This window comes from Macaca mulatta, chromosome 3, assembly GCF_049350105.2.
Source record: "Macaca mulatta isolate MMU2019108-1 chromosome 3, T2T-MMU8v2.0, whole genome shotgun sequence".
Classification (NCBI taxonomy): domain Eukaryota; kingdom Metazoa; phylum Chordata; class Mammalia; order Primates; family Cercopithecidae; genus Macaca; species Macaca mulatta.
The window spans coordinates 30,259,297-30,286,120 of NC_133408.1; the positions used below are offsets into that span (position 1 = coordinate 30,259,297).

Genomic DNA, 26,824 nt, shown 5'->3' on the forward strand with positions numbered 1-26,824 from the left:
AGTTGCAGAATGACCTGTCACCCTAAATGATCACTCCCGAGGCTAACATCATTGATACCCCAGGGAAATGATGGATTGTCCACATGTCCTGCAGATGTTCTTGAAACCAAAAGCCATCATGACCAAATATGGAGGTTTAAGGATATGCTGCTGCCAATGTCAGACAAATTCACTGCCTTGAAGCACAGAGAGGCTCTTCAGTCCAGGAGTGCCTAGGTAAAAAGAAAGCACAAAGGGTCAAATCTTTGCACTCAGATAGATAGCATGAATGCAGTAGATCTTGCTTAATGGAATCATCATTTTCCAGGTAATGAGGACCTTCCATGTTCTGGCTTGTTTTCATGTTCCCAGTTAGGAGTACCTCTGAAGGAACTCAAGAATGACAGAGTGTTTGGAACAGCACTACATAAAGCTGAATAATTCCTCTTACTCATAAATGTTCATATAGTCTGAGCATACTGAAATGGGAGAAGGAGTCTTTATTCTGGCAACTAGATGGACACTGAATGCTAGAATTATGCTGATTTTAGTTTCAAATATTAATATAAAATATACTTAAGTTCAAAAATTGAAATAAAATTTCAGCACTTAAAAATAATTTTGGGCTGGGCATGGTGGCTCACACCTGTAATCCTAGCACTTTGGGAGGCCGAGGTGGGTGGATCACCTGAGGTTGGGAGTTCGAAACCAGCCTGACCAACATGGAGAAACCCCGTCTCTACTAAAAATACAAAATTAGCTGGGCGTGGTGGCTCATTCCTGTAATTCCAGCTAGTCGGGAGGCTGAGGCAGGAGAATCACTTGAACCCGGGTGGCAGGGGTTACAGTGAGCTGAGATCATGCCATTGCACTCCAGCTTGGGCAACAAGAAGGAAACTCCGTCTCTAATAATAATAACAATAATAATAATAATAATTTTGATTTGAAATTGTGATATTCCTTAATTCTCATTTGTAGTTTTCAAAAAATAACATTTTTTAAAAATATAAAAATTGTTCATGTTTTGATTTTTCATGTTCCATTAATTTCCATTTTTTGATGAAAGTAATAATCAAATTTTGTATACTTTGTACACATTCATCATCAAATTTTGTACACTTTGAATATAATTACATTTTATTATTTATGTATTTATTTTGTTTTTTTGAGACAAGGTCTCACTATATCTCCCAGGCTGCTCTCAAATTCCTGGGCTCAAGCAATCCTCCTGCCTCGCCCTCAAAGTGCTAGAATCACAGGCATTAACCACCACACCCAGCCACATTTTATTTTTTAATTCCAATTTCTTTACTGTCTATAGATCACAAATTATCAGAAAATCGTAAAGGCAACAATGAAATTTGTGTTTAATTGCAATGAGGATCAATGAGGATGATAAAAATTAATTGCTATAAATAATAACATTTATAAATTAAACATCTATGTTTTTGAAACAGCAAACAGAGGATGGTACCCTGTTTTTCTCCCTTTCTCTTCCTCTAGTTTGTTGTATGCATAGTGAAAAAATAGGATAATGAGGAAATAATCTCTTTAATTTCAAACAATATCAGCTTTGCCCTCATCAACCAGAACTTTTAAATTGAATTAATTTTAAGAGCTTGATTTACCAAAAATACTCTTTTAATCCCCCACTTCACTTATTTACATTCCTCTTTCTAAAATGAATACTATAGAAAAGAATGAAAAGGAAGCTTAGTGGGGGCCAATTCAAATAACACCTGTAAGGAGGCATGTATGATATACAAACAACAGGAAGTGGATTATTCATAGGTCACATTTTGGTGCATTATTTTTCTTAGCATTCTTGGAACCCACTCTAAGCCACACCTACATAAATCTGTCAACAATACTCCTGGTAGGAATGTAATTTGGGAAGGGTTTATGGAAAATATGCAAGGTATATTCAGAGCATTGTAAGTAATAAGGGTAGCAATTGGGTAGCTAATTTATAATGAGATCTTCTTTCGTGTTGTCACTACTGTTTTATTTAAATTATTTCATTTAATCCTTTTTTTTTTCTTTTTTTTGAGACGGAGTCTCGCTCTGTTGCCCAGGCTGGAGTGCAGTGGCACAATCTCGGCTCACTGCAAACTCCACCTCCTGGGTTCATGCCATTCTCCTGCCTCAGTCTCCCGAGTAGCAGGGATTACAGGTGTGCGCCGCCATACCCAACAAATTTTTGTATTTTTAGTAGAGACGGAGTTTCACCATGTTGGCCAGGCCAGTCTTGAACTCCTGACCTTGTGATCCACCTACCTCGGCGTCCCGAAGTGCTGGGATTACAGGCATGAACCACCGAGCCTGGCATTATTTCATTTAATTCTTACTCTAGGGAAAGATACTATTATTTTCTTCAGTTTAGAGAAAACCAAAGCCAAAGATACTAAGTATTTTGTATCGAGTTTCACAGCTAGTAAATGGAGGTGAGGTGCAAACCCAAACAATCTTATTGTGAAACTTTCACTTTTGAGGATTAAATTAGGCCCTAGGGTCTGGCCTTGCTTCCGATGCTGCCTCTGACATTTATTAATTGTGTGACTTCAGGAAATGATACTTTCTCAGCCTAGATTTTCTCATTTGTAAAATGACAGTAGCATCTTAGGTTTACGTGATCATTAAAAGAGATAATGTAGGTAAAGTTCTTTGTAAAATATCTGGTACTAGAGTAAGTGCTCAATAAATGTTACTTATAACTATATTATTATTTTAAACTGCTTTTTATACTATTTTAAACATATTCATGCTCATTGATCTAGTAAATCAACATTTTGGAATCTATTCTGAGGAAATAATCAAACATGGATATGCAGACAAATGTATGTACAAGGATGTTCTCTGAATTTCTATAAAAATGAGATTTTAGAAAAAAATTAACTATGTAGCAAGGGGGAAATAATTAAATAAATGACTCCATATGATGGACTGTTAGCTGACATGAGTCCATGCAAGGTGGTCCATGCCTGTAATTCCAGCACTTTGGGAGGCCGAGATGGGAGGATCACTTGAGCCTAGGAGTTTGAGACCAGCCTGGGTGATATAGCGTGACCCTATCACTACAGAAAATTTAAAAATTAGCCTGGTGTGGTGGTGCTTATCTGTAGTCCTAGCTACTAGGGAGGCTGAGGCAGGAGGATCCCTTGAGCCCAGGAGTTCAAGGCTGTAGTGAGCCATGATTGTGCCACTATACTCCAGCCTTGGCCGCAGGATGAGACCCTCTCTCAAAAAAAAAAAAATAAATAAATAACTTCTCTATAAATGGATTCATAATATACATTCTATTTCTACATACAATTATAATTTAAATTTACAATATGGCCAGGTATGGTGGTTCACACCTGTAATCCCAGCACTTTGGGAGGCTGAAGTGGGCGGATCACCTGAGGTCGGGAGTTCGAGACCAGCCTGGCCAACATGGAGAAACCCTGTCTCTACTAAAAATACAAAATTAGCCAGGCATGTCAGCATGTGCCTATAGTCCCAGCTACTCAGGAGGCTGAGGCAGGAGAATCACTTGAACCTGGGAGGCAGAGGTTGTGGTGAGCTGAGATCACGCCATTGCACTCCAGCCTGGGCAACAAGAATGAAACTCTGTATCAAAAAAAAAAAAAAAAAAAAAAAAAATACAATAGAAAATAAACAAGTGAAATGGAAGAAATTCATTTGAATTTGAAATTCAAAATCAGAGCATATTTTCTCAAGTCAATGGTAGGTGAGGTAGGAAAAAAATATCAGAGCATATTTCTTTACCAAAAGAGATAGTATTTCCTAAAAGATTTATCTTAACAATGAATTTGTGGAACATATAGAAGAATTGGAGTCAGTGTGTTTATTTAATAAAATCTTTGCAGTTTACCTGTTAATTAACAATCTTCTAGAAAAAGATCGAAGACCTTAGCATTCCTGTAATTCCTCTTAACTTTGTTATTCACATTATTATTATTTGTATTTTGTATAATTTTTAACTTTTATTTTCTACTCTATTGATACAAACTAGAAATTTTAATAAATTTCCATAGGAACTTAGTGTCATTTCTCCAATTTAAAAGAGTCAATGCTCACTGCCAGTTTTTTTACTATAATTTCTGTTTCTGAATGCTTCACTTTGATTAATCTCTTAATCAGCTGGTCTTCCTCAACAAGTAATTCTTTGTTTTTTCCTTTTAGACACAGGGTCTTAGTCTGTTGCACACTGGAGTGCGGTACCACAATTATGTCTCATTGCAGGCTTGACTTCCCAGGCTCAAGCAATCCTCCTGCCTTGGCCTCCCAAATTGCTAGGATTACAGGCACCTGCCACCACTCCCAGCTAATTTTATATTTTTAGTAGAGATGGGGTTTCGCTACACTGGCCAGGCTGGTGTTGAACTCCTGACCTCAGGTGATCCACCTGCCTCGGCCTCCCAAGGTGCTGGGATTACAGGCGTGAGCCACCGCGCCTGGCGCCTAACATTTTGTATTTATGAAAATACACACTTCTGCTCTTGAATAACAACTCGTCTGAATATGTTATTCCTGGATCACAGTGTATATGTTTAATATTTTGGGGCCACATGCTATTTCCCTTTTAGAGGATTGTTTTAGTTATCCATTGCTATGAAACAAATTACTGGAAATTTTAGCCTCTTAACACAACAAATCTTTATTATGATATGCGGAGGGTCAGGAATCTGGCAGCAGCTCAGCTTCAAGGTCTGCCTCAGGATCTCTCATGATACCGCATTCAAGCTGTGGGCTACAGCTGTAGTCATGTCAAGGGCCGACCAGAACTAGAACTTCCACTTCCAAGATGGCTCACTCATGTGGTAGTTGTTGCAAGTTGGTATATCGTTGGCTGTTTGTGAAATATTTCAGTTCCTTATCATGTTGACCTTTGCAGAGCAGCTGGGTTACGCCAGGGTGACTGGTCCGGGGGAGAATGAAGTGAACCAGGACAGAGGCTACAGTGTCTTTTTTTTTTTTTTTTTTTTTTTTGAGATGGAGTTTCACTCTTGTTGCCCACGCTGGAAGGCAATGGCGCCATCTCGGCTCACCGCAACCTCTGCCTCCCAGGTTCAAGCGATTCTCCTGTCTCAGCCTCCCGAGTAGCTGGGATTATAGGCATGTGCCACCATGCCCTGCTAATTTTTTGTATTTTTTTAGTACAGACAGGGTTTCTCCATGTTGATCAGGTCTCGAACTCCTGACCCTAGGTGATCTGCCCGCTTCAGCCTCCCAAAGTGCTGGGATTACAGGCATGAGTCACTGCACTTGGCCTACAGTGTCTTTTATAACATAGTCCTGGGTGTGACATACCATCACTTCCACGGGATCAATTGGTCACACAGACCAATCCTGTTAAAATGAGGAAGATGACTACACAAGGATATAAACACCAGGAGGCAGGAATCATTGAAGGTCATTTTAGACTTTGGCTACCATTGCCCTTGTTTCCTTCTGGCATTGAGTATTGCCAGGAGAAGTCACATTAGGCCAAAGTTTTCTCCCTTTGGTGGCAGTTAATCTATAAAATCTAGATGCTGAGAAAAAAAGTCTTTATTCTTGAACCTCATTAGCTTGTCTGTGAGTTGAATGTTCGAAATCAAATTTTCTTCGAGGCGATATTTTGTTCTGCAGATTCAGTTTTTGGCTCATTTCAGGGGTATTTCTTGAATTGTATCTTTGAATAAAACTTTCTTTACATTTGTTGAGTTTCCTTCAAGAACATCAGTTATACTTAGATTCTTTTCATATTGAATTCCTTTAATCTTTACCTTTTTCATTATGCTTTCATTATGACTATCTTCTTTTTTTTTTTTTTTTTTTTTGAGACAGAGTCTCGCTCTGTCGCCCAGGCTGGAGTGCAGTGGCGCGATCTTGGCTCACTGCAAGCTCCGCCTCCCGGGTTCACGCCATTCTCCTGCCTCAGCCTCCCGAGTAGCTGGGACTACAGGCGCTGCCACCACGCCCGGCTAGTTTTTTGTATTTTTTAGTAGAAACGGAGTTTCACCGTGTTAGCCAGGATGGTCTCGATCTCCTGACCTCGTGATCTGCCCGTCTTGGCCTCCCAAAGTGCTGGGATTACAGGCTTGAGCCACCGCGCTCGGCCATGACTATCTTCTTATTTACCATCAATTGAAAAGTTTTGTACTAATATTGTTTTGGTCCTCATTTTATTTTCTTTAGGACTGCAATATTTTACTTGTTTTCAGAATATCATTATGTTATTTGATCATTTTATCTGAGAGATTTTCTCAGCTCATGTTTTTGTTAAGCTATCTCATAGTATAAAACAATCGTTAAAATACTTTCTTCTATTCTGTAATACAGGGCCCTAGATATCTCCCAGTATTTGGTTAAACTAAAGGGAAAATATATATAAACAATATTAAATAGCACTTTATAACTTTCAATTCTCACAAGTCTGAGGCACTTGGAAAAGAAGTGCTTTTTTTCCTTTGCCCTTGTGAACATGACAGGGTAATGGATGATACTTAAATAATCAAGTAACTCCGTAGCCCCTCCAGTTCTGACATGTAAGTAGGAATTCAGAAAAGACAACCTGGGTACAGGTTTAGTGAAAGAAAATTGTCATTAATGTCTAATACCTTTTTTACCTTTACATTCTTCTTACAACACATTTTTATAGATTATTCAAATTTTTTTGTTGGTATTTTGCCGTACTAAATATTGTTTAAAATAAGTAAAACCAACAGGAGGTTTTGGGATATCATTTTAATTCCTAAATATTAGACGTGTAGTTGATTTTTACTTTGTCCATTTTATATCCATGTGCAATTTTAAATATATATAGTATATATTTCCATAATTGTTTTAGGCATATAAACAGATATGTATACATATTTTAAAACACTCACACATACACGTATCTTGGAGCATATTAGAGATACTTTCTAACACCTGCTTTTTTCACTTATTGGTATTGAAAAATTTTCATATCAGAACATATTTATTCAATTGTTTTAAAAAGTATCAGGATTTAGTTACCCTGTTCTCTGCAGACATTTGTTTCCATTTATGTATATATGCTGTATGGCTGCAACACCTATCTTTGTTCATATTTCTATGTGTGCAGACACGGAAGTAGGTCTATAGGACAAAGTCTTAGGAGGAATTCATGAAATTCTGAATGTACGTTAGGTGTGATTTGTGAGGCACCATTCTCTAAGAGGGACTTTACCTGTGTCCTTTGAAAGTGGGTGTATTAGTCTGTTTCCATCACTATAAAGGAATGCCTGAGACTGGGTAATTTATAAAGGCAAGAGGTTTATTTTGGCGCACGGTTCTGCAGGCTGTACAGTAAGCATGATGCTGGCATCTGCTTCTGGTAACGGCCTCAGGAAGCTTACAATCATCGTGGAAGCTGAAGAGGGAGTTGATGTATCACATGGCGAGAGAGAGAGAGAGAGAGAGAGAGAGAGAGAGAGAGAGAGCAAGAGAGGAGGAAGTGCCAGACTCCTTTAACCAACCAGCTTCCATGAACTAACAGAATGAGAATTCATTCATTACCATCTGGAGGGCACCAAGTCGTTCCTAAGGGATCTACCCCTGTGACCAAAATGTCTCCGGCCAGGCCCCACCTCCAACACTGGGGATCACACTTCAACAGGAGACTTGGAGGAGACACACACCAAACCATATTAGTTTGCAACTCAGATTTTAGTGGCGTTTATCATATTTGGGGCCCTTCTTAACAACACCTGGAAGTCTCTGAAAATTGTGGGGTTTTTTTCTATCTTTTTATATGATATTGTTAAATTGGTCATTCAAAAAGACACAAAAAATTACTACTGTACTGCAATTCTGTAATTAATAAACTAGGTACAATTTATTATACCTCCTGGATATTGGTGGCATCCCACTTGGTTTACCCCAGGAATGAGCCACATATGGACCTGTGCAGAAGATGGTTTTTTGTTTGTTCGTTTGTTTGTTTTGAGATGGAGTCTCGTGTTGTCGCCCAGGCTGGAATGCAGTCGCACGATCTCAGCTCACTGCAACCTCTGCCTCCCAGGTTCAAGCGATTCTCTTGCCTCAGCCTCCTGAGTAGCTGGGATTACAGGTGCCCGCCACCATGCCTGGCTAATTTCTGTATTTTTAGTAGAGACGAGTTTTTACCATGTTGGTCAAGCTGGTGTTGATCTCCTGACCTCGTGATCTGCCCGCCTCAGCCTCCCAAAGTGCTCGGATTACAGGTGTGAGCCATGGTGCCCAGTCAGAAGATGTTTTTTAGCACAGCACAGGTTCCGCCATTCATGTTATTCAGGAGCAGTCTAGATCCTAAAGTGAGGGGCTGCAATTAAAGACTGAGCAAAAACTGGCAGAGCAGTTTGCTGCATGGAACACTGCTGAGAGTGGGATCTTCTGCTTGTTTCTTACAGATAATAGCAATATTAGTACTTTGCTTAGCTTATAATAAGCATTCAGTCAGTGTTAACTAAGCATTTTATGTGCATTATATCATCTGTCATTACCACAATCCTATGAGGTAGGGCTGTGAAAATCCTGTTTGATAAATACACAAACCTTTGTCACAGATAATATACCTAGTGAATGGCAAAGTTGGAATTTGAACCCTGGCCGTCTGACTTCATAGATCGGACAAAGGACATGTTTTCGTCTACATCAGACATTGGCCCCAAAATGGCACACCTCTGCACGTTCAACAGCAGTGGCAGCATTTTCAGCAAACACTGGCATCACAGCTGCTGCTTTGCAGACTGGAAGTGATCTGAGTCATATCTAATAACAAGAACTAGACCCAGTTGCTCATGAAAAATAGTCTCTAGTCCCTCCTAGAACAATTCTGGAAGGCTATGGGAAAATCGGAGTTCCCAGAGGATAGAAGGAGCAGATCTGGGGTTATACACATTTGTGGCTGCCTTTGCCCATAGTTTTGCCCAAGGCCTGGCTTTCCTAAGGGTACATATGTATACAGGTACAGCTCCTGATGCATGTGAAAACCAAGACACGTAGACCATACGTGACTACAAGGGTGTTGACTCTCAACACTTTCTCAGTCGGGTATTGGAAAAACTGGTAGCTGAAATAAGATAAACAGCTCTGTACTTGTTCCCTTTATTGTCCTGGCTCTAATTCACCTGCTGATCCTTTGAAACTCTAATACCAGTTTATATCCCAGGCTGAGCCATACAGCTTCAAACCAGGTTGGGAATTTCCTGATATGGGGTTAAATATAGAAACTGTGTAGAATTCTCAGGTTCTGTCTACAGCTGTTCAAAGTTCAGTGAAACACTCACTACATCATGCCTAATTATCTATATATATCTACATCTATTTGTTACAGTTCACTCTGTGTGCTTGGCAGGATTCCTCTTTTGCACTCAGCAAAAGGTCTTTTCCTTTTCACTGATAGAGAATTTTTAGTTTCGATTTTTTTGATGTCTTGCTTTTGAAAGAATGTTCCAGGACTGAGTGCTTTATGAGGGCCCTTTCCTACTATGTAAAAGCAGTTTACTTCAAAGTTATTTGGGGAATTATTCAATGTCAGTACCTTACGTCTATACCAGCCCCATTGTTTATAATTATTACATAGCCTGATGCAAGAAACACATTTGCATGCCAACAGAAAATTATTAGCAATGAGGATTTGGAGTTTGATTGGTTTAGGTTCTAATCCAAAACCCTGTTCTTCTGAACCTTGGACAAACTAACTTCTCTAATACTCAATTTTCTTCACTTTAAAGTTACGATTAAATGACAAACTGCAACGATTCCAAAAAGATCCCCCCCTTTCTTTTACGTGTTGGAAATACTTACAAGGATACTGTTCTATATTTTATTTATGTATTAAGATCTTTTCTTGGCTGGGCGCGGTGGCTCACACACGCCTGTAATCCCAGCACTTTGGGAGGCCAAGGCGGACGGATCACCTGAGGTCAGGAGTTCGAGACCAGCCTGGTCAAAATGGAGAAACCCCGTCTCTACTGAAAGTACAAAAATTAGCCAGGTGTGGTGGCACATGCCTGTAATCCCAGCTACTCGGGAGGCTGAGGCAGGAGAATAGCTTGAACCCGGGGTGGGCCAGAGGTTGCAGTGAGCCAATATTGTGCCACTGCACTCCAGCCTGGGTGACAGAGCGAGATTCCATCTCAAAAACAACAGCAGCAACAACAACAAAACTTTCCTCTTTGGGGAAAGTAGTGTTGGAAAATAAAATTTTCGAGGCTGTTAGAAAACTTTAGCTTCCCTGAAATTTACAAATCTTTGTGTTCTTTGAGTACCAGTTGCTTCTGACAAAAGTTTTAAAATTTAAATTTACTCGGAGATTTTATTATCAGGTAATTTTCAGTCTGGCAATGATTTTCTCAAAACATAGACTTCTTGAATATTTTGGCATTTAAAAAAATACATGAGAATATGAGGTGGTTTTCGTTTGTTTGTTTGTTTTGTTTTGTTTTTTGATGATGCCTTGCTCTGTCACCCAGGATGGAGTGCCGTGGCACGATCTCAGCTCACTGCAACCTCCGTCTCCCGGGTTCAAGCGATTTTCCTGCCTCAACCTCCTGAGTAGCTGGGATTATAAGCACCCACCACCATGCCTGGCTAATTTTTGTATTTTTAGTAGAGATGGGGTTTCACCATGTCAGCTAGGCTGGTCTTGAACTCCTAACCTCAGGTGATCCTCTCGCCTCGGCCTCCAAAGGTGCTGGGATTACAGGTGTGAGCTACTGTGCTCAGCCTGAGAAATTTATTTAAAAGACAGAGACGGGCCAGGCATGGTGGCTCATACCTGTAATCCCAGCACTTTGGGAGGCCGAGATGAGCGGATCACCTGAGGACAGAGTTTGAGACCAGCCTGACCGACATGGAGAAACCCCGTCTCTACTAAAAATACAAAATTAGCCAAGTGTGGTGGCGCCTGCCTGTAATCCCAGTTACTCGGGGGGCTGAGGCGGGAGAATCGCTTGGATCTAGGAGGTGGAGGTTGCGGTGAGCCGAGATCACGTCATTGCACTCCAGCCTGGACAACAGGATCGAAACTCTTGAACTCAAAGAAAAAAAACAAAACAAAACAGAGATGGTGATTTAAGAACTAATGGCAGGTTGAACATGGTGGCTTACACCTGTAATCCCAACATTTTGGGAGGCAGAGGCAGTAGGAACACTTTAGCTCAGGAGTTTGAGATTAGCCTGGGCAGCAAAGTGAAATGTCATCTCTACTAAAAATCAAAAAAATTACCTGGGCGTGGTGGCACGTGCCTGTAGTCTCAGCTACTCAGGAGGCTGAGGCAGGAGGGTTGCTTGAGCCCAGGAGTTAGAGGCTGCAGTGAGCTATGATCATGCCACTGCACTCCAGCCTGGACAACAGAGCAAGACTCTATCTAAAAAAAAGAAAAGAAAAGAAAAGAAACAAGAAAAAGAGAAAGAAAGCACTAAGAGCAGATATATTTTTATTGTGGTAATATATACATAACATAACATTCAGCCTGGACAGCATAGTGAGACCCCATTTCTACAAACAATCACTGAAACAAAGAAACCCAGCCAGGTGTGGTGGTACATGCTTTAGTCCCAGCTACTTGGGAGGCTGAGGTAGGAGGATCACTTGAGCCCAGGAAGTTGAGGCCGCAGTGAGCTATGATTGAACCACTGTACTCTAGCCTGGGTGACAGAATGCAACTCTACCTCTAAAAAAATATATACCACATAAAATCTACCATATACCATTTTATTTTTATTTTTTTATTTTTACTTTTTTTTTTTTTTGAGACGGAGTCTCGCTCTGTTGCCCAGGCTGGAGTGCAGTGGCCGGATCTCGGCTCACTGCAAGCTCCGCCTCCCGGGTCCACGCCATTCTCCTGCCTCAGCCTCCGGAGTAGCTGGGACTACAGGCACCCGCCACCTCGCCCGGCTAGTTTTTTGTATTTTTTAGTAGAGATGGGGTTTCACCGTGTTAGCCAGGATGGTCTCGATCTCCTGACCTCGTGATCCACCCGTCTCGGCCTCCCAAAGTGCTGGGATTACAGGCGTGAGCCACCACGCCCGGCCCATATACCATTTTAATCATTTTAAAATCTGTAGTTCAGTGGCAAGTGGCATTAAGTACATTCACATTGTTACGCAACCATCACCACCATCTATCCTCAGAACTTATTTTATCCTCTCAAACTGAAATTCCACACCTGTTAAACAATAATTCCTCGTGCCTCCCTTCCCCCAGCCCCTGGCAACTATTTGATTTTCTAATGGCAGATAATTTTAAAGACAAAACAAATACGATGGTGTTTCCATAGCTGGTGGCAAGACTTGTATTTCTGCCCCAGGTCTGTGTCATTGCTAAACTATCCCACTGAAATATTAATTCAATTTCTTCACAAGGATATTGCAGAGGAATGCCCAGTTTGACCGGATCACCTGGGATCAGCCAGTGCTGGGCAGCCCCCAGTCCCTCGGTAGGTACTGTCAGGGACTGGGCCACCTGGCTGCAACCCCACCAACTTCTGCTGCTTTTGAGAAATCAGTCCTGGACAGGTGCATTGCCTCACACCTATAATCCCAATGGCTTGAGACCAAGAGTTCAATACCGGCCTGGGCAACATAGAAAGACCCCATTTCTACAGAAAATTTAAAAATTAGCCAGGCAGGTGAGGCATGGTGGCTCACACCTGTAATCGCCCCACTTTGGCAGGCCAAGGTGGGAGGATCATTTGAGACCATCCTGGGCAACATGGTGAAACACAATCTCTACAAAAAATACAAAAATTAGCTGGGTATGGTGGCATGCACCTGTAGTCTCAGCTACTTGGGAAGCTGAGGTGGGACGATCACTGGAGCCTGGGAGGGCAAGGCTGCAGTGAACTGTGATGGAGCCACTACACTCCAGCCTGGCTGATAGAAAGAAATCCTGTCTAAAACAAAACAAAAAAACTGGCATGGTGGTGTGCACCTGTAGCCCCGGCTACTGGGGAGGCTGAGGTGGGAGGATAGCTTAAGCCTAGGAGTTTGAGGCTGCAGTGAGCTATAATCATTGTCTGTGGGGCACAGTGAGATACTGTCTCAAGAATAAGTACATACATACATACATACATACATACATACATACATACATAAATGAAAGAAAAGAAAAAGAAAAAAACAGAATCAATCAGTCTCAGTCTTGGTATCTTGTCAGCCTCCGACTCTTTCAAGCCTTGAATTTCAGGCGGAGGACTCCAGAGGGTTTAATACCCATCTGCCAATGTCAGCTCAGTTTCCATTCCACCAGGAATTTACTATTCAGCAACCCAACCCTGTTTCCTTCAGCCCAAACAATGACCTAGTAAAGGCATACCAGACCTAGGGTGCGTATCTGTAAAATGAAGAGGGTGAATTAGGTAATCTCAAAGATATTTTGCAGCCCTGAAGTTGCTACTCTCTGTTTAAGAAAAACAAATAGTGATCGTAATGTAATAGGCTAGATAAGATTTTTCTGTAAAAACTCCCTCTCTTACTAGCATTTGTCATGTTGTGATGTAAATACAAATGCTGAAAGCATTATGTTTGGTTTGAAAGTTCAACTACTGGTCAGCAAAGGGTTAATTGTAAGTCAACACAGGATTGGGGGTTTGGAAACGTAAGAATTCAGAAGAAAAGATAATCCGTTAGTCAGTACAAAGAATTTCATATCCTGAATATAATCCTGAAAAAATTGAATGTCTAGGGGCCTTTGACAGACTATTTTTTTTTCTTTTTTTTTTGAGACGGAGTCTGGCTCTGTCGCCCAGGCTGGAGTGCAGTGGCCGGATCTCAGCTCACTGCAAGCTCCGCCTCCCGGGTTTACGCCATTGACTATTTTTTTTCTTTGCATGAAACAGTTCTGACTTTCACTCTAATGCAGCCTTAGTCTGGTTGAAGGCAAGTAGCTTGCTATTTGATAGGGCTATTTGCATTTCAAAGCTAATCAGTATTAAATAATCGGTTGGCAAAAGAAGAGTAAGAAGGTCATTGTGTGTATTTTATTATTGTGTAAACTTGGGAAAACAAGTTGAGAGTCTGAGAAAGCTCAAATTCTAACAGATAAGAAAGTGTTTTGTGTAAAAGGCTTCTTAATGAGTGAGTTACTCTTCATTTCTCTGACTTCCACAGAGTCAGGAGGATCACGTGACAGCTAGGCTTTATAAGGAAGTAAAAACAACTGGTGAAGAGAAAAACCATTTATTTTCAATACTGAAGATAAAAGAACTTCTTAAATATTTCGCTTTTATTCCTCTGTAACTTTTGAGAACATTTAATAGTTTTAATTAATTAATATTTAATATTAAAGTATAGTATTTTATTGGCCAATTCATATCAAACTTGATTATAACTCTACTTCAGTGGTGGTTAACCCTGGCACGTTAGAATCACCAAGAGAAAGGAAAAATATTGATGCTGGTTCCTGCCCCAGAGAGTTGATGTAATTAATTTGGGGTGTGGTCTGGTCATCAGTATTTTCTAATAATTCCCAGGGGATTCTCCTGGGTTGAAAGTTGAGAACTGTCCGGGCGCAGTGGCTCATGCCCATAATCCCAGCACTTTGGGAGGCTGAGACAGGTGGATCACAAGGTCAGGAGTTCGAGACCAGCCTGGCCAAGATGGTGAAACCCTATCTCTACAAAAAATACAAAAATTACCCAGGTGTGGTGGTGGACGCCTGTAATCCCAGCTACTCGTGAGGCTGAGGCATGAGAATCGCTTGAACCCAGGAGGCAGAGGTTGCAGGGAGCCAAGATTGTGCCACTGCACTCCAGCCTGGGTGACAGAGCAAGACTGTCTCAAAAAAAAAAAAAAAAAAAAGAAAAAAAAAAGAAAGAAGAAAGCTGAGAACTATTATCCATTATTATAATTTATATTGTGAGCATATCCTCCTCTGCAAAATAAGGCCTCAATGACTCTCCCACTGTTTATAGTATGGTCTTGAATTTTAAATGCAACTTTAAATTGGTTTAAAAAAATAAATAAAAATTAGAGGTGCAGTGACTCCCGCCTGTATAATGCCAGCACTTTGAGAGGCCAAGACAGGAGGATTGCTTGAGCTCAGGAGTTTGAGTCCAGCCTGGGCAACATAGTGAGACCCTGTCTCTACAAAAATTAAGAAATTAGCCAGTCATGGTAGCCTGTGCCTGTGGTCCCAGCTACTTGGGAGGCTGACATGGTAGGACTGCCTGAGCCCAGAAAGTTGAGGCTTTAGTGAGTCACTGCACTCCAGCCTGGATAACAGAATGAGGCCAAAAAAGAAAAAATTAGAGCACATACCAAAGTATTTGTGTGTGTCTATATGCATATATGTGTGTGTGTGTATATATATATACATATATATACACATATTATTACACACATATGTATTGAAATTGTTTAGATGTGTTATTTTTACCAATATGTTATCTGTATTACAAAACAGAAAAAAAGACATTTATAAAACTATGAATACTTAATAAATAATTTCTTCCTATACTCCTTATCATCCTTTTAGCCACTTCACTTTGGAAACAACTGTTCAATAGGATAAAGAATACATTCCAGGCTGGGCACGGTGGCTCATGCCTGTAATCCCAGCACTTTGGGAAGCCGAGGCGGGTGGATCACTTGAGGTCCCAAGTTTGAGACCAGCCTGGCCAACATGGTAAAACCCCATCTCTACTAAAATACAAAAATTAGCTAAACGTGGTGGTGCATGCCTGTAATCCCAGCTACTCGGGAGGCTGAGGCATGAGAATCACTTGGGCCTGGGATGTGGAAGTTGCAGTGAGCCAAGATCGCGCCACTGGCGCTCCAGCCTGAGCAATAGAGCTAGACTCTGTCTCAAAAAATAAATAAATAAATAAATAAATTCCATATCATGGAGTTCAAAATTTTCTCTAGACAAAATTTCATCTCCTTTTATTGTTTTTTATTTTTTTGTTGCTTTTTTTTTTTTTGAGACAGAGTCTCACTTTATTACCCAGGCTGGAGTGCAGTGGTGTGATCTCGGCTCACTGCAACCTCTGCCTCCCAGGTTCAATCAGTTCTCTGCTTCAGCCTCCAAAGTAGCTGGAATCACAGGCATCCGCCACCATACCCGGCTAATTTTTGTATTTTTAGAAGAGACGGGTTTCACCATCTTGGCCAGGCTGGTCTTGAACTCCTGACCTCGTGATCTACCTGCTTCGGCCTCCCAAAGTGCTGGAATTAAAGGCGTGAAGCACTGCATCCAGCCCGTTGCTGATGTTTTTAAATCATCATTATATATTTTACTATCTTATGTCCACTTTCTCAGGGACTCTGAGATAAGAACTTGCAGGTAGAAAGTTTATCCAGCAGTGAAGGACATAGGAATGGGCAAAAGTAGTGCATTTCCAACAAAGCCCTTAGCCAGTCTCGCAAAGAGATAGGAGCTAGGCTGATCCTTGAGGTGAGGGGGTAAGGCTCCATATTCCCACCCCTCACCCAGACATTCAGTAGTTATTCGATGTGGGCTGCCCCTGGGTAAGGTGGTTCTCTTTCATCCTGGAGAGCCATTATCACCAACAGTCATTGGGGAAACGAATACCTCATTCTGAAGAGGGGCTCTGGGATGCTCACCATACATCCTTGTATTCCACTGCATTCCTTGCATTCAAGGGCTTAGCACAGGCTGTTCCTTACTCTGGAATATTTTACCCAAAATTTCACAGGCTGGGCTTCTGGTCTGGAAAAGCTCTCTCAAAGGATGGATAGCATTTAGATAGATGGTAAACTCCATTAGCAGTGAGCTGATCTGTTATACTTTTCTATCTTTCACACTGCTTAATACATACTAGGTCCTCAGTTCTAAAAATATGTGTTTATATTATTATATATTAATCACATATATATGAGTAATTTCAATTAACATGCTGAGCAAGGCCAGGTGCGGTGGCTCACGCCTGTAATCACAACACTTTGGGAGGCCGAGGTGGGCGGATCGCCTGAGGTCAGGAGTTCGAGACCAGCCTGGCCAACATGGTGAAACCCCAGCTCTACTAAAAATACAAAAATTAGCTGGGCGTGGTAGCAGGTACCTGTAATCCCAGCTACTTGGGAGGCTGAGACACGAGAATCACTTGAGGCAGACGTTGCAATGAGCCGAGATTGCGCCACTGCACTACAGCCTGGGCAACAGAGCGAGACCGTCTCAAAAAACACCGAAACCAAAACAAACAAACCAAAAAAACCATGCTGAGTGTATAAATCGAATAGCTAGAGAAGACTGGACAAAGGTTTCAGGCTGGTAGCAGAGCTGGAGGGAAACAGAGGTGGCAGAACTCAAGACATGCTGGGGGTCAGAAAGAAAGTCTATTTGGTGGGAGAAGAGTGCGCTTTTACAGGAACAAAGTGGCCAAGAGGATTAGCAACAGAAGGTAGGTCTGGAGATTCTTGTAGACTTTAAATAATATATTTTAGGTTGTTCGTTGTATGAAATGAAGAACACATAAGATCTTGCTAAGGAAACACACTTCTAAGCATTGTTACTTCCAATCCCAGGACTTACATGGTTAAGTCTGAATTCCTCAACCAGACTTCCTTTCTTAAATGTTTCAAGTCTCTCTTCATCCCTTAATCTTCTTGTTTTCCCGTTCCTCTGACATCCCCACGTGGTCACTACACACCCTAGCAAATCCCCCAGTTGGAATTAATCTTCCCATATTCTCAAGGTACTCTGTTTCACCCATGGCTATAAACCCTGTTAGTTTGCCAGTTGACTGAGTTCTTTGAGTAGATGTCATCGCAGACACCAGACTGCGTGCATACACAGAGCGTGAGCAGTGTCTTACTCATCTTTGTCCACGCTCCTTCCAGCACTCAGTAGAGAGTGGTATTCAGGGAAGGTCATTTGAAATAGTGATTTCTTATTATAAACCAGTGAAAAGGCTGAACGTTGTTTCCTCTTATAAACTGACATTAATACACATTGCAAGTAGGCCAACATAAAAAAACTGCTTAATGGATGGTAAAAGGCACAGTTATATAAATTCCTCTGCTTGAAGAATTATTTCTACCTGAATCACAAGGTGTTTTCCATCTAACAAAAGGAGTTGTGTTAAGTCTTCGAAATGTTTGACAGGGGTGAAAAAAATTATGAGAAAGGTCAGCCACTATTAGGAAAAAAAGTTTTCCTACTGAGAGGAGAACCTGTCACAACTAGATTTTATGACCTTCCTGGCTTGGTTCTATTAAAGAAACACAAATTTTCTCTTGTCATAGTTTGATTTTTTTTTTTTCTTTGAGACGGAGTCTCGCTCTGCCGCCCAGGCTGGAGTGCCAGTGGCGCAATCTCAGCTCACTGCAAGCTCCGCCTCCCGGGTTCACGCCATTCTCCTGCCTCAGCCTCCCGAGTAGCTGGGACTACAGGTGCCGCCACCACACCGGGCTAATATTTTGTATTTTTAGTAGAGACGGGGTTTCACCGTGTTACCCAGGATGGTCTCGATCTCCTGACCTCATGATCCACCCACCTTGGCCTCCCAAAGTACTGGGAATACAGGCGTGAGCCACCGTGCCCGGCCAGTTTGATTTTTTTTTTTTAAGTGAAGGAATGGTTAGGATAATTATACATGGCATTTTGTGGATTACAAAAGTCATATTGTCAGCTGTGTTGGGTGCAGGACTGGACTTTATCCCTTTAGCTGATAAGCATTATCAACATTTACGAGACAGAAACCTTACATAGAAAGTCAGTATTTGTATTGCCTAGTTCTGTACCGTGCTTACGTTTGATTACTAAGTATGCTTTCATATCAGGAGCAGAGAGTCTTTGGACATGGAGGAAGCCACTAGACAAGGCCAATAAAAACATAAACCTGGGCTATTTTTAATGAATAACCAATAGGTATGAATGAGTAACAAGTGAACAGTAATCTGGCCGGGCGCAGTGAGTCATGTTTGTAATTCCAGCACTTTGGGAGGCTGAGACTGGCAGATCACCGGAGGTCAGGAGTTCAAGACCAGCCTGGCCAACATGGTGAAACCTCGTCTCTACTAAAAATACAAAAAAATTAGCTGGGCATGGTGGCGTGTGCCTGCAGTCCCAGCTACTTGGGAGGCTGAGGCAGGAGAATTGATTGAACCTGGGAGGCGGAGGTTGCAGTGAGCTGAGGTCATGCCACTGTACTCCAGCCTGGGTAACAGAGCGAGACTCCATCTCAAAACAAGCAAACATACAAACAAACAAATAAATATACAGTAATGTACTTGAAAGTGGAAAAATGTTTCTTAATCCCCCCGGAGGGCTTTGGATAGGTGACTATGTCATACATACCCTTCTATGTCCCTCAGTAAATATACCCCGGAAGGGAATGCCCCCTCTATAGGTCAACTCCAGAGACTATACGGAGAATGGTGCCCTTACGAGCTGGAGAACATGGCAGCCCTAGAAGGCATTCAATAATAATTTCCTTTTTCTTTTTGCGATAGGATCTTGCTCTGTCACTCAGGCTGGAGTGCAGTGACACGATCATGGCTCACTGTAGCCTTGACATTCCAGGCCCAAGTGATCCTCCTACCTCAGCATAAGTTTCTTTTTCTTTTTTTTTTTTTTAATTTGTAGAGACAGAGTCTCCCTGTGTTACGCAGGCTGGTCTCAAACTCTTAGACTTGAGCCATCTTCCCCCTTGGCCTCCCAAAGTGCTGGGATTACAAGCATGAGTCACCGTGCCCAGCCAATAATGATGTTTTGAATGAAGGAATGAATTAATTAACAGGTCCAGCTCTGGAAACAAAGGCAGAAGAGGTTGACAAAAGCCATTTTTGCAACCAGGACCTTTATTATAATATTAGTCTAAACAGTGGGGCCCATAAATAAGCATGACAATGCTATATTTACCATATCAGACACCCTTGAAAATGTGGGTCCGCAGACAGATCAGCTAAGAAAGAATAATTCTACATACAATCACTTGCAGATATGTTTCCTGATGGAAATACCAGGGACAAAGCTAACGTCAATATCAAGTCCAGAAAATGATTTTTGAATGTTGGTAGTTTCCCTCTTCACATTCTGCTCTCTTCACTCTCCTATCCCTGAAGCACAGATGCTGTCCTTTAGTTTGAGTAAGTAAGAAGTGCCAGTGAGTCATATTAGCTATTTTTAATGCACAGACATGTGAGGGATCTGTTTGATGGAGGATTTGCTTGCCAGCAATTGAGTTTGAGAAAGACCAGGGCTTCAAGCCAGATTCTGGAGTGAGGCAGAAATGGGGACTAGACAGAAAAGATTGTAGGCTTTTCAGACTAGAACTGAGAAAGTGCAGATGCAAAACTAGGGTTTAATTTGAGGAGTCATTTAGAGTAGGTGTTGATTTAGGAAGATCTAAAAGACGTAGAATTAATGGAAAGGTTAATGATGGGCCTCTTGAAGTGAGCGAATGATGACAGATTATGGGATACACTTAGCTCCTAATTATTATGTATTTTAATACCTAGGTGCTATAAAGTGGTAACTAAAAATAAATGGTCATATATTTTTAAATAGTAGATTTCTTCCCTTCCCTAAATTTTTAACCTTGTTTCATGAACACAAACCTAATTGTAAAGGTAAAGGAACCTCACACCAAGCAGCAGACAAAGAGACTGTATTAATTCTTTTGTTCACAAGTAGGGAAGTATTGATTGAGATTAGATAATTATATGTTTGCTTATGTACGGTATTAATTTATATATTTGGTTTCTTGCCTTACAGATAATTTAGGCAGAAATGGCAGCTACCTACCTTAAGACAACAAACCCACAATCTATAACATTCTCCCACCCAGCAATCTCACATACCTGGAACCCAGATGGGAAACTAGAATAACCCCCCAAACCTTTACCCATATAAATAGGCGTTATAACATTCATGCATTAAATCAGTCAGTACTTTTCAACCGTAATAAACCACTCGAGCCCTTGCTCATCATTTGTTTACTTTAATTTTAGACATAATGATAAGAAGCTTGGTTATCAGGGTTTATTTAGCCCACAGGAGACCACAGGAGCACGTGGCTGCACATTGCCTTGGCATGAACAATTATACAAGGCTTTTCACATCCATCATTAGCTGCTCAAGGCAGACACAGCAATAGCATCAAGAAGTGTCAGTTGAGTGCCTGACAGCCCCAAGAAGACAGAATAATTCTAAACAGTAGGCAGATAAACCACAAAAATAGACTAGTCTGTAGCCATGGTTAGGAAGAAAGAGAAAGACATATGTCACTATTCTCAGATGGCATCTCTATCCAGACTCAGAACCCCATGAGCATAAAGAGGTTGTCCAGTCCAGGCTCCTGGTTAGCACACAGTTCACATCAACAGTTCTCTTTTGGGTGGTCAGACAGTTCTGCTGATGTTTTGGCAAGGAATCTGTGATGATTAATTTTATATGTGATACATTTTCTTTTTCTTTCTTTCTTTTTTTTTTTTTTTTTTTTTAGCAACACTCCTGATTTGGAACGGATTTTTTTTTTTTTTTTGAGATAGGCTTTCACTCAGTAACCCAGGCTGGAGTGCAGTAGCATAATCACAGCTCTCTGTAGCCTCAATCTCCCAGGCTCAAGCAGTCCTTCCATCTCAGCCTCCCTAATAGCAGGGACTACAGGTGTGCACCACCACCCCCTGCTAATTTTTATATCTCTTTGTAGAAATGGTGTTCCTCCTTGTTGTCGAAGCTGGTCTTGAACCCCTGGGCTCAAGCAATCTACCTGTCTCAGCCTCCCAAAATGTTGGGATTGCAGGTGTGAGCTACTGTACTGGGCTAATTTTACTTTCTATAACTTGGCTGGATCATGATAACCAGATATGTGATCAAACATTATTCTGAATGTTTCTGTGAGCATGTTTGTGGATGATACTGACATTCAAGCTGGTGGACTTTGAATGAAACAGGTTACTATTCCTTTTTTTATTTGTGAGACAGGCTGATTTGGTTTGGCTTTGTGTCCCCACTCAAATCTCATCTCCAACTGTAATCCCACATGTTGAGTGTGGGACCTGGTAGGAGGTGATTGGATCATGGTGGTGGTTTCCCCCATGCTGTTCTTGTGATAGTGAGTTCTCATGAGATCTGATGGTTTAAAAGTGTGGCACTTCCTCTCATTCTCTGTCTCTCCTGCCACCTTATGAGGAAGGTGCTTGCTTCTCCTTTACCTTCCACCATGATTGTAAGTTTCCTGAGATCTCCCCAGCCATGCAGAACTGTGAGTCAATTAAACCTCTTTTCTTTATAAAATATGCAGTCCCAGGTAGTTCTTTCTCCACACCCACCGCCTCTCCCGCCCACACACACACACACCCTCTCAGACTGAGTCTTGCTCTGTTGCCCAGGGTGTAATGCAGTGGTGTGATCTCAGCTCACTGCAACCTCCACCTCCCAGGTTCAAGCAATTCTCTTGCCTCAGCCTCCTGAGGAAGTGGGATTACAGGAGCATGCCACCACACCCGGCTAATTTTTGTATTTGTATTTGTATTTTCTTTTCTTTTATTTATTTATTTTTTGAAATGGAGTCTTGCTCTGTGACCCAGGTTGGAGTGGAGTGGTGTGATCTTGGCTCACTGCAAACTCCACCTCCCGGGTTCACGCCATTCTCCTGCCTCAGCCTCCCGAGCAGCTGGGACTACAGGCGCCCGCCACTACACCCAGCTAATTTTTTGTACTTTTAGTAGAGACGGGGTTTCACCGTGTTAGCCAGGATGGTCTCGATCTCCTGACCTTGTGATCTGCCTGCCTTGGCCTCCCAAAGTGCTGGGATTACAGGCGTGAGCCACCATGCCCAGCCAATTTTTGTATTTTTAGTAGAGACGGGGTTTCACCATGTTGGCCAGGCTGATGTTGAACTGCTGACTTCATGATCTGCCCATATTGGCCTCCCAAAGTGCTGGGATTACAGGCATGAGCCACTGCGCCCGGCCCCAGGTAGTTCTTTATAGCAGTGTGAAGATGGACTGATACACAGGGGCTCTTACTCTGTTACCCACACTGGAGTGCAGTGGCACAATCTCAGCTCACTGCAGCTGCGACCTCCTGGAATCAAGCGATCCTCCCACCTCAGCCTTGTGAGTAGCTGGGACCACAGGCATGCGCCTCCATGCCCAGCTAATTTTTGTATTTTTTGTAGAGATGGGGTTTTGCCACGTTGCCCAGGATGGTCTCGAACTCCTGAGCTCAAGGGATTCACCTGCCTTGGCCTCCCAAAGTACTGGAATTACAGGTGTGAGCCATCAAGCCTGGCCCAGATTACTCTTCCTAATGTGGGTGAGTCTCATCCAATCAGTTGACGGCTTGAATAAAACGAGCTCCCTGCCACACAAGGGAATCTGTAGCAGATGACCTTGGGACTTGAACTGCAACATCAACTCTTTCCTGGGTCTTCAGCCAGCTGATCTCCCCTGCAGATTTTGGACTTGCCAACCTCCATAATTGTGTAAGCCAATTTCTTATAAACAAGTTACCTTATGTATACACGCATCCTATTGATTCTGTTTCTCTGGAGAACCCTGCCTAATACAAAAATCCCTTTCCAAATTAGGACATGATACATTGCATAGCTCTGGATGTGTCATTAAGTAAAAATTCATACTGAAAAAAATGTTATTTGTAGCATTATTTATAATAGCAACAAATTGAAATTAGCCTAGATATACATCAATAAGGAATTGAATAAATGAATTATAAAACTACTGTGACTCCATAGAAAGCTATTGAGATACAACTGTATAAAATGGTGTTGGTGATATAAAAACATAACCAAGGTAGATTGTTAGAGGAAAAAATGCAATTTGTAGTGAAGTACACATAATCGGATCCCACTTATGTAGAAATTTATATAGTTGGAAAATAGTATAATAAAAATAGCTAACACTTACTGAGGGCTTCCTATGTGCATTCACTTCATTCATTCAATTCCACAAAGATTTATTGCATGCTGTGCTGGGTGACAGGCACTCAGCAGTAAATCAGACCAGTGGTTTTGCCCCCAGAGGACATTTGGCCATGTCTCTAAATATTTTTTGTTGTAGGTAGAAGTGGGCAGAAGCCAGAGATGCTGCTACACAACCCACAGTGCGCAGGACACCAGCCCCTCTTTCCACTGCTGGAAATTACTCAGTAGTACAGAGGTTGAAAAACCCTAAATCAGGCCAGGCACGGTGGCTCACGCCTGTAATCCCAGTACTTTGGGAGGCTGAGGTGGGCGGATCACAAGGTCAGGAGTTCGAGACCATCCTGGCTAACATGGTGAAACCCCGTCTGTACTAAAAATAATAAAAAATAAGTGCGTCCATCTCTTCCTTATATGAACTATTGTGAAGATTAGGGATAAAGCAAGTAAAGAGCCTGGGTCTATCTGAAACACTCTTGTCAAGTGTTAACTATTATTTTTACTGTTTTCACCCATATTCTTGCATATGTTTAGTGTCTTACGGGAAGAGGTTAAAAAGTGAAGGGGTGGGGGCAATAGGGAGCAGGGAGAATATAATAAAAGTAATAAATAGAAGATAGGAAAGGACAGTCCAAAAACAAGTGTTGGTTCCAGAACTTGCTTCCTAGTAAAGCAAGGTCCTCGGGCCATCTTTTCTGAACTTTGATTCCACCGTATTTTCAGTTTGTGAACAGTGATTTAAATCAGTCCATTTTAGCTGTCAAACTCATACCATTTGAGAAGATTCATAACCCCAGAGAGAACTCTTAGAAAGGAGGGATTAACATGGCAAACACATGCGCAAACTCCAGATGGCTGAGCTGAGACATGCTTGGGGGAAAGTCTCTCTCCTGACTGGGGAGGAAATGCTATATGGGAGGAAAACTAGAGTCTTTTGTGATAAAGGACGGTCAGTCATAGGGTCACAAAGCCTGTCCTATAAATCATTCAACTTAAGAAGCATTTGGGACCCACGAAAAGTTTTTTTGTACGTTTTTCAGAGGAAGTTTCGCTCATTGTTGCTGAGGCTGGATTACCGCGCCTGGCCCAAAACCAAGTAATATACTGCATAGGCCGGGAATCGAACCCACGTCTCCCGCGTGGCAAGCGAGAATTCTACCACTGAACCACCCATGCACCGACAGAAGTGTTGAGGAAAAGCAATAACATCATCGGAACGTGACTAGAAGATGCTCTTTGTAGCTAGAAAGATAATAGATAAGGGAGAAAGAAGATAATAATATTTTGGTCACTTGGTTGGGCATGGTGGCTCATGCCTGTAATCTCAGCACTTTGGGATGCCGAGTGGGGAGGATTGCTTGAGCCCAGGAGTTCGAGACCAGCCTGGGCAACACAGGGAGACTCTTGTCTCTACAAAAAACTGAAAAAAAAAAGAAAAAAAAAGAAAGAAGAGAAAATGAGCCAGGCATGGTGGCAATGCGTGCCTGTAGTCCTAGCTACTCAGGAGCCTGAGGAGGGAAGATTGCTTGAGCCTGGGGGGTCAAGGCTGCAGTGAGCTGTGGTCATGCCACTTGCACTCCAGTCTAGGTGTGACAGAGTGAGATTCTGCCTCAACAGAGTGAAATTCTGCCTCAACAACAACAAAAAAGTTGGTCACTTGAAGTACTGCTACTTATTGATTCATGATACAATTAAATGTTGCCTCTCCAGATTGTTTGGGGGAATTGGGGTTTTTTTTGGAGAATAAAGTGCTCCAGATAGCTGTGTGACTACCTCTTGAATAAACACCAATTTTTTTAAAAAAAATGAATTCATTTATATGAAAATATAAATTGAATTAAATGCTATTTATATTAAATGCTTTCCTGCCTTCTTAAGTAGAATGTGCTGAATAATACCTTACTCAGTAGAGTAAGGTATTAGGTGCAGAGGACTCAGCACCGTGATAGCCATTGCGGATTACTGCAGTAGTGAACTGTGATCCAGTGATGTGGGACACACTGTCAAGGAAGTGAATACAATCAGAGCTCCACATACACAAAGTTCAGAAAAAAACAAAGCAAGGGAGGCTGTTTGCTTTCTAACTACTCGTTTCAGCCCTGGACTCTGGTGTACTCTCCAGATGCCCCACTTCAGGAAGGATATTGGCAAAGTGGAGTATTCTAGCTAAGAAAAGAAGCTAGGATGGTAAAGGCTGGTGAAACAAGGTTCAACCAGCAAAATGTCTGAAAGTGTTAGAGAAGCTTAACTTAGAAAGAGAAAACTTATGTATAAATATTTAAATGCTGGTGGTATTGTCTTGTGACGATGCCTTGGATAGAAACCTGTAAATATCAACCTGGTCTCTACTAAAACTACAACAATTAGCCAGGCATGGTGGTGCAAGCCGGTGGTCCCAGCTACTCGGGAGGCTGAGGCAGGAGAATCGCTTGAACCTGGGAGGCGGAGGCTGCAATGAGCCGAGATAGTGCCATTGCACTCCAGCCTGGGCAACAGGGCGAGACTCTGTCTCAAAAAAAAAAAAAAAAAAAAAGAAAGAAAGAAAGACACAGAGAGAGAGACACACACAGAGAGAGAGAGAGAACTGTAAATATCTAAATATCTAATAGAATACTAAGACTAATTGGTAAAAATCATTATAAAAAAGCAGATTTGGGGCCGGGCACAGTCGCCCATACCTGTAATCCCAGCACTTTGGGAGGCCGAGGCGGGCGGATCACCTGAGGTTGGGAGTTCGAGACCACCCTGACTAACATGGAAAAACTCTGTCTCTACTAAAAAACCAAAATTAGCCGGGTGTGGTGGCACATGCGTGTAATCCCAGCTACTTGGGAGGCTGAGGCAGGAGAATCGTTTAAACCCAGGAGGCAGAGGTTGTGGTGAGCCGGAGATGGCGCCATTGCACTCCAGCCTGGGCAATAAGAGTGAAACTCCGACTCAAAAAAACAAAAAAACAAACAAACAAAAAAACGGATTTTGATTCAATATGAAAGAAACTC

At 41.8% G+C, this 26,824-nt stretch overlaps 1 protein-coding gene and 1 non-coding gene across 3 annotated transcripts in view; one reads left to right on the forward strand and one right to left on the reverse strand.

Moving 5' to 3' along the window:
• The window catches only part of LOC114676843 (uncharacterized), a 49,430-nt gene extending 32,704 nt beyond the window's left edge, over positions 1 to 16,726 (forward strand). For both annotated transcript variants that reach the window (XM_077997945.1, XM_077997948.1), the window contains one exon: positions 14,086 to 16,726. The gene's annotated coding sequence lies outside the window, so the exon portion shown is untranslated. The remainder of the gene's footprint in view (positions 1 to 14,085) is intronic.
• An 8,204-nt stretch (positions 16,727 to 24,930) lies between these two features.
• On the reverse strand, positions 24,931 to 25,001 carry TRNAG-GCC (transfer RNA glycine (anticodon GCC)). Its single transcript has one exon. It is a non-coding gene; the product is annotated as a tRNA-Gly (tRNA).
• Between the last annotated feature and the right edge of the window lie 1,823 nt (positions 25,002 to 26,824).